The sequence below is a fragment of the Sinohyriopsis cumingii genome, chromosome 17, assembly GCF_028554795.1.
Source record: "Sinohyriopsis cumingii isolate HCF-2022 chromosome 17, ASM2855479v2, whole genome shotgun sequence".
Lineage (NCBI taxonomy): Eukaryota > Metazoa > Mollusca > Bivalvia > Unionida > Unionidae > Sinohyriopsis > Sinohyriopsis cumingii.
The window spans coordinates 3,743,047-3,757,500 of NC_142977.1; positions in this window are offsets into that span (position 1 = coordinate 3,743,047).

Here is a 14,454-nt window from a genome sequence, read left to right on the forward strand (position 1 = left end):
CAGGATTCTCGGTGGTAAAAAAATGAATGTCACGTTTCTTTAATTCTTTTTGGAAAGCTTGGTTCAGAAATTCGGTGCCTTTGTCCGTTTGCCATCGAAGAGAGTGACGACCGCTTTGTTCCAACACCCGTTGCAGGGCTCGCACTAACTCACTGCTCGATTTGGAAATCAAGGGTACAACCCAGACGAATGTGGAAAAGACGTCGATGACAAAAAGCAAATATTTGTAGCCACGATTGTAGCTGGCCAAATGAGAGACATCGGCTAAATCGTCTTGCCATTGATGATCGATGCCTTCCACTCGGGTGCGACTTGTGGAAAACTTGCGTCGAATGGGTTTGTGTAAAGTGTAGGGAGCTTGTTCTTGTAACCATCGTTGCACTTGAGGTAAACGGAGACTTTTCAGTCGAGTTTTGGCAGCACGATATAATTTTTGAACTCCTGCGTAACCTGCAGGATGGGAGGGATCGTAGTAAGTGCTGGCTAACACTTTTTCCATTTTTTGTGTTTGTTTGTTTGTTAATAATACACCCACTCTTGGAGGATGCTACTCTTTTTCTCTTGGGGTATTTTCTTGGATTGCAATGCTTTGCGTGTGTGACCGGCAATAGGTGTCGCAGAGGAGGATGTTTAAACAGGGGATATCTTTTCTTGTTTCACTTCAGTCTTCACCTTCTTTTTTTTCTTCTGATGAAGAAGGGATGGTCATCATCTTTTTAATCCATCCAATTCTGGAGGTAGGTGGTGTTGTTAACTTGCGCACCCTTTCTGGTGGAGTTTGAAACCCTTCTTCTTCTTCTCCTCCTTTTTCTGTCATGGTCACTGGTAGTGGTGGTGGTGGTAGTGATGATGGTGCTGGACTTTTCATCAAGGTCTTAAAATCTTTCAGAGTGGGAAGAGCTGTTTCGGCTGAGGCTTTCTGGTGAAATAGTTGCAGTCGTTGCAAGAGTTGACCGTACTTTTACGACAAATCTTGGCGATCCATCAAGGACTGCAATTCGTGTTGTAACTGGGACATCTCGCTTAAATTGGGATTAGGGGGTAAATGCGGGGTGTGTTTTTCTTGCCAACGATGGTATTCCATCCATCGTTTGTAAGGCACTTAAGCTAGTTTCTGTCCTTGCATAGGGTTGTCATGGGTCAATTCTGAGATCTTAGGACTTCAGAGGGCATATTTATCTTGCTCCCACCAGTCCTCCCAACATGGTTCCAAAGACTCCAACATTTTCTTCTTTTGACGAATGGGAATTTTATTTTGAACCATTTGGCGAAGAACGTGACGATGTTTGCCTAAGCATTATTTCTGGTGCTTGGACAAAGGGATCGCGCCTTTCAAGACGTTCAAACAGCATTCGCACACGGCATCGATGACCTCTTTGGAGGCTGATTGAGTTTTTCGTAGGGGTGGAGAAGCTTTGGACAGGACAGAGAACATGTCCCCATCTTTGACTATACGAGGAGGCATTATTTTCCTTTTCTTTCCTTGGGTTTTGGAAGAGGGATGTTTTCTGGAGGGTGACATCTTTGAGTTTTCAGGAGCACCAAAAACACAGACCTTTTTTATACTGGAACGCGTTGCCACTGGTTGTCTTTACGTCGTATCAACTTCAGGACAGGCATGACACGTCGTGCAGGGGTACGTAAAGGACTAAATCGAGCCGGTTCTTGCTTGGACAAATCCAGTAAACTTTGATTTTGGGAGAAGGTACTTTGTAAGCAGCGGCCACTGCCGCTAAATTGGAGGGACCTGCCACTGGAGAAGTTCTTGGGGTTATCAACGGAGAAGTTCTTGGTGTAATCAACGCCTCCAAGTACTTTTCAGTTCTTGGTGTCATCAACGGAGAAGTGAATGAACCTGAGGCTACCGGAGACGCGGTCACCGCCGTTGCTGGTCGTGGTTTGCGAGTGTAAGGTTGCGTCCTGGCCGTAGTGCCTCTCTTGTGACTAGTTTTCTGTGGGCTTTTCTTTTTCTGGGGACTTTTTCTCTGTTTCTTTTTCTGGGGGCTTCTTTTCTTTTTCCGGGGTGGTGTCTGGTAAGAGGAGGGTCCCGCCACTGGAGAAGTTCTTGGAGACACGGGTCTCCTTGGGGACTTGGTCTTGACACCGTGGCTCTTTTTCTTCTTCTTGGAGCTTCGTCTGACTTTTTTCTTGGGGAGAAGTTTGGGTGCATTAGGATCGCATCTTAGGAGAGAGCGAATGATAACCTCTTCTAGAGTACCGCGCCTCCAGGTTTCAAAATGATTTGTCTTTTGGTTTGAGTGTCGATGCGGGGATCGGCCAGTTGGGTCAAAGCGACTTTGTTTCGATCAAAAAAGCGTTTGGTTTGATGAGGAATCTGAATGATCCCTTGTAGTAATTGACGTGCTGTCAGCGTGAACCATCGTAAGACTTCTTTGAGACTAGCTTCTAAGACACGAGCCCGTATTTGTGGATTTTTTCATCGATTGATGCCATACAAGGCACGAATCAATTTGACGGAAAGATGCGACTGAAGGGACGTCATGTTCAAAACTGTGTGTGAGACAGACGAAAAGTGTCTGAGGTTTTTATAGATTTTTTTTGTTGAGTGAAATTAAGTCGAGGACGGAGACGTGTACAGGATAGGCCCTCCGTCTTGGCACCAGTGGTGAAACAATTGGGTACGAAGTCGCAAATCATCGGGGGTCGTAGGATTCAAATCGACGAGTAAGTAAGCGTGTGCAGTTTGAGTGGCGAATCTTTTTTTTCCCGTAGAGGTCGAGAAGTATCTAGATGAAAACGCAAGGCTTTGAGAAAAAGGAGTCTTTAGTTCCCATTTAAGGCCATTCGGATGGTAAATCCCAGAAAACAAGTCACTAAGACAAACACCACTTGTCGACCCAAATTGAACGAAAACAGTTCTTGTAATAATTGATGGTAATGATCCACGGTTTGAATATGGTCATTGAGTTCCTTAAACGGAATCTGTTCAATCACTTGTGATAAAAGTCGTCGCATGGATTCCTGTTTTTATAGTCTCTTTGTTTCGGAAGCAATAAAGATACTTTCTAACTAGAGATCTTCGTTCTCCAGTTGGAAATTTAAATGCTCCAAACTGTGACCTAAACTTCAGAGTTCGATTAGAAGTTTCCTCTTCCGCAAAGCAGATGTTGGTAATCCTTTAACTCGTCTTCCTCAATGCGTTGCTATAGGTGAATCTCGAAGTAACCAAAATGATGAACATTTCTTTCATTCACTAACTCAAAGTGTTGAACAAGGTCTGACCACTGAAACAATTTCTGACGAATCAGTCCTCTTATACCATTCAGGTACCAGTGGTTAAACATCTGGTGACGTAACGGATGCAATTGTTCTTTACGTTTGACTTGTATTTTGACCAGTTCTCGGTAAATGCGTTCTCTCAACTCCACAGGCAAAGCATAAATGCTCTCTTGTAAAGTATCCATGAATAGGTCATACTAAATCCTCTTTCTGACACAAGAAATGTACCGTTTGCACAGACATGGTTTTACTTCAGTGTCGAATTTAAATCGTTTAATCACTAATTTACACATTACAATTCGTTCAGAAGTTTCCTCTTTCACTAAGTTGACATTGCGTAAAAGATGTTGGTAATTCGTTAACTCTTCCTCTGGAATTCGATGGAGTAAGTTTACAATGTAGTAGATAGAATCATCAATAGCAAACCAATTCTTTTGAAAACCAGGCGGTCGTTGATCAATGTCTGTTCAATGGAACACTTTAAACTGAATCAGTCCTTGTATAGCATTCAGGTACCAGTGGTTCAAACACCGGTGACGTAACGGATGCAATTGTTCTTTACGTTTCACTTGTATTTTGACCAGTTCTCGGTAAATGCGTTCTCCCAACTCCACGGGCAAAGCACGAATGTTCTCTAGCAAAGAATCCATGAATAGGTCAGTCCGTACAATTCACGATCTTCTCCTAGAGCAAAAGTAATCCACATAGTGAGTAATTTCTGACCACTGCCACTCAGGGTAACGTCCAAGAATCTCACTGAACTCTTTTGATGTAAACGGTTTAGAGAAATATAACAGGATGAATGCACCCTTGACCCAGAGAAATCTAACACATTGATTGACTTTTTTTCACTTTCCTCTTGTGAATTTCTCGGCACGAAAGTTCTACAGTCATCCATTGAGATTTCACTCTGGCAAGCCCCTGCCAAACGTCCTTGTAAATCTTCTCTTGCTGTTCTTTAGGTAATGATTCAATATCGTTTTTGAAATGAAGTTTAAATACTGGTCTCGGTGATGTCCAACATTTGACTCCTAACCAATTTGGTTTCTTCTTCAACGACATGGTAAGTTACTTCAATGTCTCGGTCCCACTAAGGGTAAGTAATGACAATTCGGTGACCATCGAGCATATTCTAGGTAGGACGAATCTTGTGGTTCCCAGTGGTGAAGTGACACACCGCAACTGAAGCACTTGACTTTATCCCCTTCGCCCAAGTAAAAAAATCCGGCTCTGGCTCGGGGGTCGGTCCTCCCAGATACTTAGGCCATTTTCCTTTGAACGATTGAAGACGATTTTCAAAGTCGCAGTATTCCGACAAACGCACAGGGAACGAATATTTGTCTCTCACATGTTCGTTTCGATGAGGGTTGGGTGACATGGGCAGGAGTTTGCTCAGGGCTGGATGACATCCGTAGTGGGGTAGACGTGAAGGTTGACATCTAATTTTAAAACGAAACCCAGTTAATGTCCAAGAGGACGAGCGGCATCGCTTTCGCATCCCTCAGGTTTGACACGCACAGCATCACTTTCTATGATAGGGGTAGTGAGAACAAAGTTCCCATGATGCTTTACGGCATCGCTAAAGTCACAACGTACAGCATCGTTCCCATCGCAAGGCTCACAATCGCATTCCACTTCAGAAGCCCCAAACTTGAATTGTGCCTTTCTGAACTTGTCTTGTGTTTCTCTGAAAGTTTTTATCTTGTTCGCTTGGTCTTGGTAGTCAAAATGAACTATCGATCTTGCCTAGGGTTCCTTTCTATATACAGACCAATACCATCGTGTCCATAAGGTAAGGTGAAATGATTGGGAAGTCACACTCGCTTCTGGTACACGATTTGATAGACTTTTTCCAAGGGTCGACTGACGATGTGGTGAGTGGGTAAACGTACAATCTTGTTCGGTTGATAGGTGGTCATTTTAAAGTGTTCATCTTCTCTAGACTGCAAGGCTTTTTTAATACCCCAAAGTTCACCACTCGACTGGTACGATACTTCAGAGTCAGTCCTTTCACTTTACACTTCGTGTGCACTTCTCCTTGTTTGTCCCAGTATTCGTAGCCGTAATTTTTAGGACCGCCACTGACGAAACTTAGAATCTTGTCGTCGGGGTGCTCGTCTGTCCAGGCTCCTAAACGGTCTCCTTCGATGTCAGGGTGCTGTTGACTCGGGTGATGGATGTAAATGCAACTGTCCGTGTCCAAGTACAGGACACGTTCCTCTAACAGTTCTAAAGCTTCGTACAATTTTAAGCGAGCATGAGTTGTCACGTAAGCCGCAATAATGACATTTCCAAACGGGTCGTTTTGTACAAAGTCCAGATCTTCTTCGTAATTGACAAAGATCAAATTCTCGCGAAGGACGTCCAAGTGTTTCATAAATTTGGTTTTGTCGTGAATCATCTGGAAATAGCAGGCAGGTTCGGTCAAATACTCCGTCTTGGGTAAACACGGTCGTTGTGCCATTTTACCCACACAAGCAATTTAACATCACTTTCGCAAACGATCGCCTGCCTTCGTTTTTCTCGATGTGATCTAAAGTAATGCCTTCTTGTGCCCAGTATTTCTCTTTGAATGGCTTTTGGTCTTCGGGAGTGTGACACCAGGACGGATAGCCACTGGCTTCTTGCTTCAGTTTCCAAAAGGCATCCACGTAGTCTGCGAAAATGCCTTTCTGCGTGGGGTCACCCATGTGGTATTGTTGTGTCTTGGGAAAGAATGACTAAAAGTTTAAACACCATAGACTAATTTATAGTCATAGCAGACCAGCGTATATAAAGGGTGTGTGTATTGTCCTTCCACTATTCATTTCAATCTCAAACCGAGCACAACGATGGGAGAGACTATACAAACAAATCGAACGTTTCATCAGAGCTTTGCGAGGGTTTATCCGAAAATTCTCTTCAGACCAGTCGTCGGACTACTCATCTTCCTTTCAAGATAAAAGTCAAGATACTTGCTATATCTGTCAGAAGAAAGGGCATTGGTCTTCGGAGTGTCCAGACCGTCAAAAAAGAAAAAAGAGGCTAAAAAAGACAAAAGTCAAGATACCTGTTATTATTGTCAAGAAAAAGGACATTGGTCTCCAGATTGTCCAAAAAAGAAACAAGAGGAGTCAGAAGAAGAGAGGGATTCTGAAGAGGAAGAAAGCAGACAGGTGAAGAAAAAGAAACAGGAGAAAAAAAAGAAGAATAGAAGAAAGTGGGGAGGAAGAGGAGGACAAGACTATGACGGTGAAGAAATTGAAAAAAAAAACAGAGAGTGAACAATGAGACAGAAGAAGTTAATAAACTTTTTAAAGTACTCTGTTGTGAATTGTGAATTGGATTGTAAATATTTATAAAAGAATAAATTAGGTATAAAAAGCTAACTGTCTTTGGGTTCTGATTTTAAAATAAGAACCTACACTCACACACTCATACACACGTACTATAGGGGTAAAATGTTTTTTTTTTTTTTTAATTTGAATGGATGTTGGCAATTGAAAGTCTATCTCTTTTCGATAGACGTGGGTGGCCCTGAAAAGGGCCTTTTGTTGGTGTAGGGGTGAGTTTAAGCAATCAACTTTAGCTCTCTTAAGCCTTTGCCACGGCCAAGGCCTACTTCTGGACTGCGTACTGTTGATGATGATGATGATTTGTTTGAAATCACTAAGGGTAACACGGTAGGCTTAGTCACAGGGTTGGAGTGTTTAGCTTGGGAAAGTCGTATTCTCTTCGGTCGTAATAAAGAAGTCTGATTCATTTATTTCAGACTTTTTAACTCCCCTAAAATGTCTGACAGTACCGTGACCGTTTGATTTTCACACCATTGTTTCTTTCCTAATCTTCTTCTTTGTTTTTTTTTTTTTTTCTTAACTCTTCTTCTTGCTGGTGTTGCTGTAGGAGAAAAGCTTGTTCCGCTTCCTTTTGCTGTTCTATAAATTTCTCCAGTTCTTCTTTCTCTCCCTGTCTAAAATTCTCCACGTGCGGTAATGAAGGTGACGAAGGTTCCGGAACAAATCCTTGCTAGGTAAGAAAATCCACAAAATCCCAATTCACCTCTTCTGAAAGTAAGTCCGGGTTCCCTTGGGTAGTCTCCACAACACCAGCACCCCAATTTATCGTTTTCTGAGTTTCCGTCATGTTGAAAAAACTGTCGCATGAATTGACTGCGCACAGGCGCTAGCGAATCTAAATAAACCACGTGACGTCACAGACTGCTCTCTTTGGATTGGATGTGGGCTGATTGAATTTTGTAACGCGTGTTTGGATTGGTCAACGAACTCAATCCGTTTCAATCCTCCCGCTCCCTATAAATAAGTGCAGTTCACTGCATTCCTTCATCTGTTCTCGGCACATCAACATGTGGACCGACGTTCAATCTTCTACGCTTGTGTCTTCGATGATGTTCAGGACGGACATACCGATGTATATCCGATCCAAGTGGACAGTTGTCCATAGGACAGATACCAGTCTGTGGATGCGACGAGTATCTGTGGAGTGTCAAGGATGCCTCAAAAGAGTCCTGATTTACGGTCCTGCAGTCAGGCGCAGCCTAAGGACAAGAAGAAGTAACAGATGCAGTTTATGTTAATATATCTTAATATTAATATAAAACCCAAAGGCCCTTTTCAGGGCCACTCCAATCTCTCGAAAAGAAATAGACTTTCAATTGCCTACCCGTTTTTATTTTTTTATTTTTTAAAAGAATCCCATGTTAAATTCCCCTTGTCCCTAGACAGTCCCATGATTTATTCCCCATGTTAAATTTCCCCTTGTCCCTAGACAGTCCCACGATCTCTTCCCCATGTTAAACTCCAATTGTCCCTAGACAATCCCACGAACTTTTCCCCAATGTTAATTCCCATTGTCCCTAGGGTACAAACTTTTTTCACTAATGTTAAATTTTACATAGTCCCCAGGGTACAACTCACTAATTTAACATGGAAGTGCCCTAGTCCCTAGGGTATCCCTATATACTACTGACATCGAATAGCTTAAAACTTGCATATGTTTTGTATTTTACTAACCTCTCCATTTCATTTTTACGACTTATTTTAGTACACTTAACGCTAGTATCACCTTTCCTAAAACTGCAGATAAAGATGATATGTTTCCAAACTTTTAGGACAGAAAACAATATAAGCATGCACCAGCATCAACAGTTAACGTCATAATTCAGAGACTCAGTGTAAATAAAATGCAAAGAATAGACACAGTAAACTATTTGAGCAGCGGGTATTAAATGGGAATATTGGATTGGGTAATTGCTATATAAATATTGAAATTGGAGCGATTCATTACTGCCAAAGAGGGAAATAACAAAATATATACAAGCTGCAGAATCGGTTGAACTGATATTAGTATATGAAATTAGATACTGAATCGTGTGATAAAGATAATGAAAGATTATATTTGAATAGCAGAATGGAATCGGACCATAAACAAGTCGAAGCTCTATCACAGCGTTAAAAATAAATGAGCGCTGGAAGCTTGGCAAAATTGAACAACTCAGTTTTTCAAAAATTGCAATTATGTGAGATGAAAAATATATTGATTAGAAAGAAAGGTTTGATAATGTCCACTGCAATTAAAGGTAATTAGCGGGAATAATTATAAATGTATATTCGTAATTATTTTGTTATATTACTCATCGGGTCTTGTACTGCAAGTCCTTTTATTCTTATACAAAACCAGATCCTGCTGTCATCAGGAGACAAGAGTGGTATGATGGGTTTAAATTGACTAAAGTATTTTTATTGAGTATGAAGAATTATCACCTATAGACAAAATTTTGAAAATAAAAAAACAATAAACAACAACTAACTAATATGTAATATAATGTTACTAACCAAACTCTGAATGACGAATAAACTATAAACAGAACAAATATTGATGTGACGTCATTTGCCAGTTCTGTTATTTTTTCAAGAAAATAACCGACCTATGTGTAAATGATGTTTATAAAATATTAAATAGAATCCGACACTAGCATTGAAAGCTTTGTATACATACTGGCTGGGTTTTCCTTTGAAAACCCGGCATTATGTATATATATATATATATATATATATATATATATATATATATATATATATATATATATATATATATATATATATATATATATATATATATATATATATATATATATATATATATATATATATATATATATATATATATATATATATATATATATATATATATATATATATATATATATATATATATATATATATATATATATATATATATATATATATATATATATATATGTGTGTGTGTATTGCAGCTGCCGGTACACGATTTTATTTTTGGAATTTGTATTCATGATTGTAAATTGTACAGTTTGTTATATTTTATTTACGTGACCATACTGTTAAGGAAGCAAATTGTATGGGATCTTAAAAAGATGATTTAATATGTTGACAATTATTGATAATACACTTAAATATAAGACATGATACAGCTGTTGTCTAATTTCTCGTTGGCTGATGGGGCTTTCGTGTTTTTGGAAGAATTTACTAACTTCCCATTCGTTGGTCTGGGTCACGTGAATAGGAAAAGTCAACGCAACATGAGTAGTAATGTCCGTCACGTGGGGTAGATTGCGATTTATAATCGAAATAGATGCGGTATATAAAGAGAGAATTGAGTAATCAGTTTCATTCCGATTTTTGAATCGTTCTTACTTCTTGTGTTCCTATTTTACATCTGCAGACGTAGTTTATGTTGTACTTGGATATTATTCGAGAGAGAAAACCCCATTTGTTTGGTGTATTTAGTGGAAACAGAAAGTGTTCTTTTTTGGAATATGATATTATGATGGAACTTTGAGAAACTATTTGAAGGAATGCGGGACATCGCCACTTTTACAACGTCACGTTCCTTGGAAGACCAGCACATTTCAGGTTTTGAAATTTGCATGAAATATTTTTATTAATTTAATTCTTAATTGGGTCTTAATTTGGAATGCTGTACGGTCCTCGCATCATTTTCATTTGTAACTTAAATTATTGAAATGTTTGTTATGTTATACAAAACTTGATGGTTTCTGTTTCTTTGTGACCATATAATCATAACAACACAAGCCACACATTGCAATTATACTGGAAGACACAAAATTAAAGATGAAACCTTAAGGTCATTGTGCACGTCCATGCAACGATACGTACATAGATATTACTAGAGAGCCTTACGTGCATGTCGACTGTCGCTAAGTAAAATGATTGTTCGTTCCTTCATAGATTAATGGGCGTATTTTCTATGTCTGTCTCCTTGTACATTGAGATGATATCAGCCTATCTGTCTCCACGAGTATGAAGACATATTACAATTTACGTAAAAGAAAACTGTTCGGTCTAGCTTATGTCAAGAAATCGTTTGACTGACACAGATGGCACTGCAGAAATATTTTTTATTGAATCGTATTTGGTCTCTCCTCATGTCATTATATTTATTGGTCTCTTTCACAAGTTTTGTTTCAAATTTCCATATATATATATATATATATATATATATATATATATATATATATATATATATATATATATATATATATATATATATATATATATGACATGGGTTTGAAAGTGTTCATATAAAGAAATTTAATATTACCAATACTATTGTTATATCAAATTATGATCCGCCCGTGGCGCAATAATACTCATATATAAACATTCTTGCAACTGTGTGCTGTCGATTCTAGGCCTATAAAGCAATGATGAATTTCCACTCATTAATCAGTGTCCTGATCTATAGGTTATTGGCCTCTGTGCTTACTTTAATGGTACCAGAAGCCTGACTTTCAGAGTCGTTGGCTTTACTGTAATGTAATTAAATAGTTAATCCTATTCTATTTAAATCAAGTATCGAGTAATTATTTTAAATGCAAACATTGTTTTTTGACGAAAATGAAGTAAACACACACACACACACACATGACAACATACCTTTCCTCACATCTAAAACTGATCAAATCAAGAATATTATATAAGAGCAATTTATAGGATATATGAATCTATAATCTTTAACAACTGTTAGATATTCTCATGAATTAATAAAAAGTACTTGCATATGCCTATATGTAAAGAAAATCAAATGCAAGCTAGTCTTTTTAATATCCTAAAGATGACAGCTCTAAGCTGCTCTAACGTCTTAGCGTATGTGCTAAAGTTAAATACAATATGTAATTATTCAGTAAAATTGATCAGAATTGAATACTCAACTTGCAAATATCCTTGGCCCGTATTTGGCTAAATTAATTTTAATATAAAATACTGACGTCTTTTTCATTTAAAGATAAATTAAATATGGAGGATATTGAAAAATGTCGTTCATCTAAAATACAATTACAGTCATTGAAATACAATGGGAACCTTTTTTGGAAATACGTTGCCATCATCAACATGTTTCTTAAATATGATTCTCATTTTCTCTTATAATCATCACCTTATATTTGACAATTAATTGGGCATATATTACCAAACAAGCCATTTGCTAATTACAAGGAATTCAGTCTATAAAGCTTTCATGAACAGGTATTTCCCATTCAGACGGATAACATATGCGTTGACTCAGTTTCGATTTAAGCAAGTATAATATTGGTACTTTAATAAGTTCTAAGTGGGGATGCGAGTGAACTTGCAAGAAGCAGAATTATCACCCTGGTTCTACTCCAGAAGTTAATAAAACTGTGAAAACGCGATAAAAAAGATTTTTCTTTAGCGCGTATAATTCATAAAACTGCATGTATGTGATAAAAAGAATCCAGCGGGATTTTGTTTTGGCAAAGGGTTGCTATGTCTCGTCTGATATTTCAGCATATGACCCTAGATAAAGCATTGATACTTTAAACGAAAGGTATAATATTTCAATATAATTTACTTGTCAGGTTGCTAACATGAGTTATAAAGTCGGATGAACCCATGCAGTTTCATGAACATAAATATAATATTGCCTTGCAAACTGTGATACGTGAAATTTGAACAAAAATTGAGAATGAACAAAACTTCTCAAACTTTGCTCAACCCATTTAGGACGCTTGCACTGAACCGTTTTGGCTAGCTCAGTGAGAGCATTTTCTAAATGAGGCATATAAATTGCCCGAATAGATCTTTTGGTCAAAGGGAAATCGTTTTATATAGATACTCTGATAATCAATGTTTCTTGGATCCGAAAGTGAAACAAATCGGTAGGCACACATTGATCCTCTTCAATCATACTACTCAGTCTCTAAAACTCGAAGATATAAGATTTCAATTGATTGGCTGATACAATTATCAGTTATGGTAATTACATAAGTCAACATAATATGATCACTAAGCTGTCGCTGTCAGATGGTAACATAGGATAGATGAACCGGATTTTAGTCAGATTGTCAAAGCGCAGTTTGCCACACTCATCATTCTCTTGTGTATAGCAAAGTGAAGCTCCAGACAACGAGACGGCATTGCTTCCAAAAAAGGGGAGACTTCTGAATGACACAAGCAGTATCCTTCCATACGAGAAGATGCTTGCGTTTGTCAGTTTTGTTGGAAGCTCTCTCCAATGCAGTCAAAACAAACACCACTGAAAATAGGGACAATTTAAAGGGCACTATTAATGATGCCGCAATTTCAGCCTTTGGGAAAAAGCGTAGAAAGGCGAATTATTGATTTGATGCTCACTCTGAAGAAATGCACCCTGCTATCGAAGAGAAGCGACAGGTTTCTTCTGCCTAAAAAATCTCATCAACTGAGAAGAAAATGAAAACACCCTGGACATCCCATAATAAAGTACAGCGAAATGCATGGTGTTGTGCGAATAATAAATTCGGCTTGCGGATTCAGACCTCTGCCGGTATCAGTGAAATAAAAGGCCATTGGACCCACACAAAAGAATACTGCACCACTAACGACTACCACAGGCAACATTATAACCGACCATCTAAAGAAGAAATAACGTTTGGTGGAGCATTATTCAGAACTCTGTTCAAGAAAAAGCAAGATAGACAGGATGCACTAAATGCTCTTAACATCCATGGACGTCCTTCATAGTGCGCAAACACCCGAATAAATCAGTCAGCCTCTGGATGCACTTACCCTTGAAAAGATCCGCGGAAAAGATGGCATCTCAGCTGACGACACTAAATGCGCGTGGGAAACCCTCCTCACAAAATGCACGAACACATTTTGAGTGAAAACTCCGTACCACAAGACATGAAATAGGCTCTTATTTTCACCCTCTACACGAAAAAAAGTGACAGGAGTGACTGTAAGAAATATCACTGCCTATTTCTTCTGAGCATCGCATTGAAGTTCTTTTGGTGAGGTTGTACTGAAGTGGCTTCAAGTGCTTGCTGAAAGAGTCTACCAAGATTCGCAGAGGTTTAGAGCCAAGTTCCACAAACGATATGGTATTTTCAATCAGGCAGCTGCAAAGAAAAGTGTTGAGAGCTGGGGAAACCATCAATGTCGGCTTGGTAGTTCATGAGGTCGTGAACTGGGGTCAATAACCACAATATTTATCTTGACCGGGAACGTAATGGACAAATCCTGAAGACTGCCACCATACTTTCCAGACAACCGAAACGATTATGGGCCCCTAGGAAGCTCTCAGAACTCGCCAAAGTCCAAGTATATAAAGCTTGTGTAGTGAGCACACTCCTATATAGGAGTGAATCTTGGAATATGTATCCATAACATGAAAGAAAGCATAACGCACTCCGATGCGATGTCTCAGGCGCATCCTTAACACTAACTGCTGAGACAAAGTTCCCCAAAACACAGTGCTTGGAGGAGCAGGAATCACACGCATGTACACCACATTTAGGGAGCAGGACACAGGGAAAAGATCGATTGGAAGACCTCTTATCCGCTATAAATATACATGGAAGCGTGATTGAAATGCACGCAGCATCATCAGAACACAAACTTGGGGAGAGGCTGCCACAGACAGGCGTGCGTGGCAATATGAGGTACGGGAGGGAATCATAAAGTACGAGAACGATCCAAAGCAGAGAGTAGAAGTAAAGACAACATCGAAAGAAAGGCCCAGGGCCCAGCACCAAGGAAATAGACAAACAACATATCACAAATGCATCAAGTTTGGTTGAGACTGTCACGCAAGCATCGGACTTTGTAGACACAACACATACTGCCAACCAGATGTCAACATCCATCGGACAAATCCATGGTCTCGTGAGAATGAGTGAAGCCTTATATATACATATAAGGAATTAGCTACAGT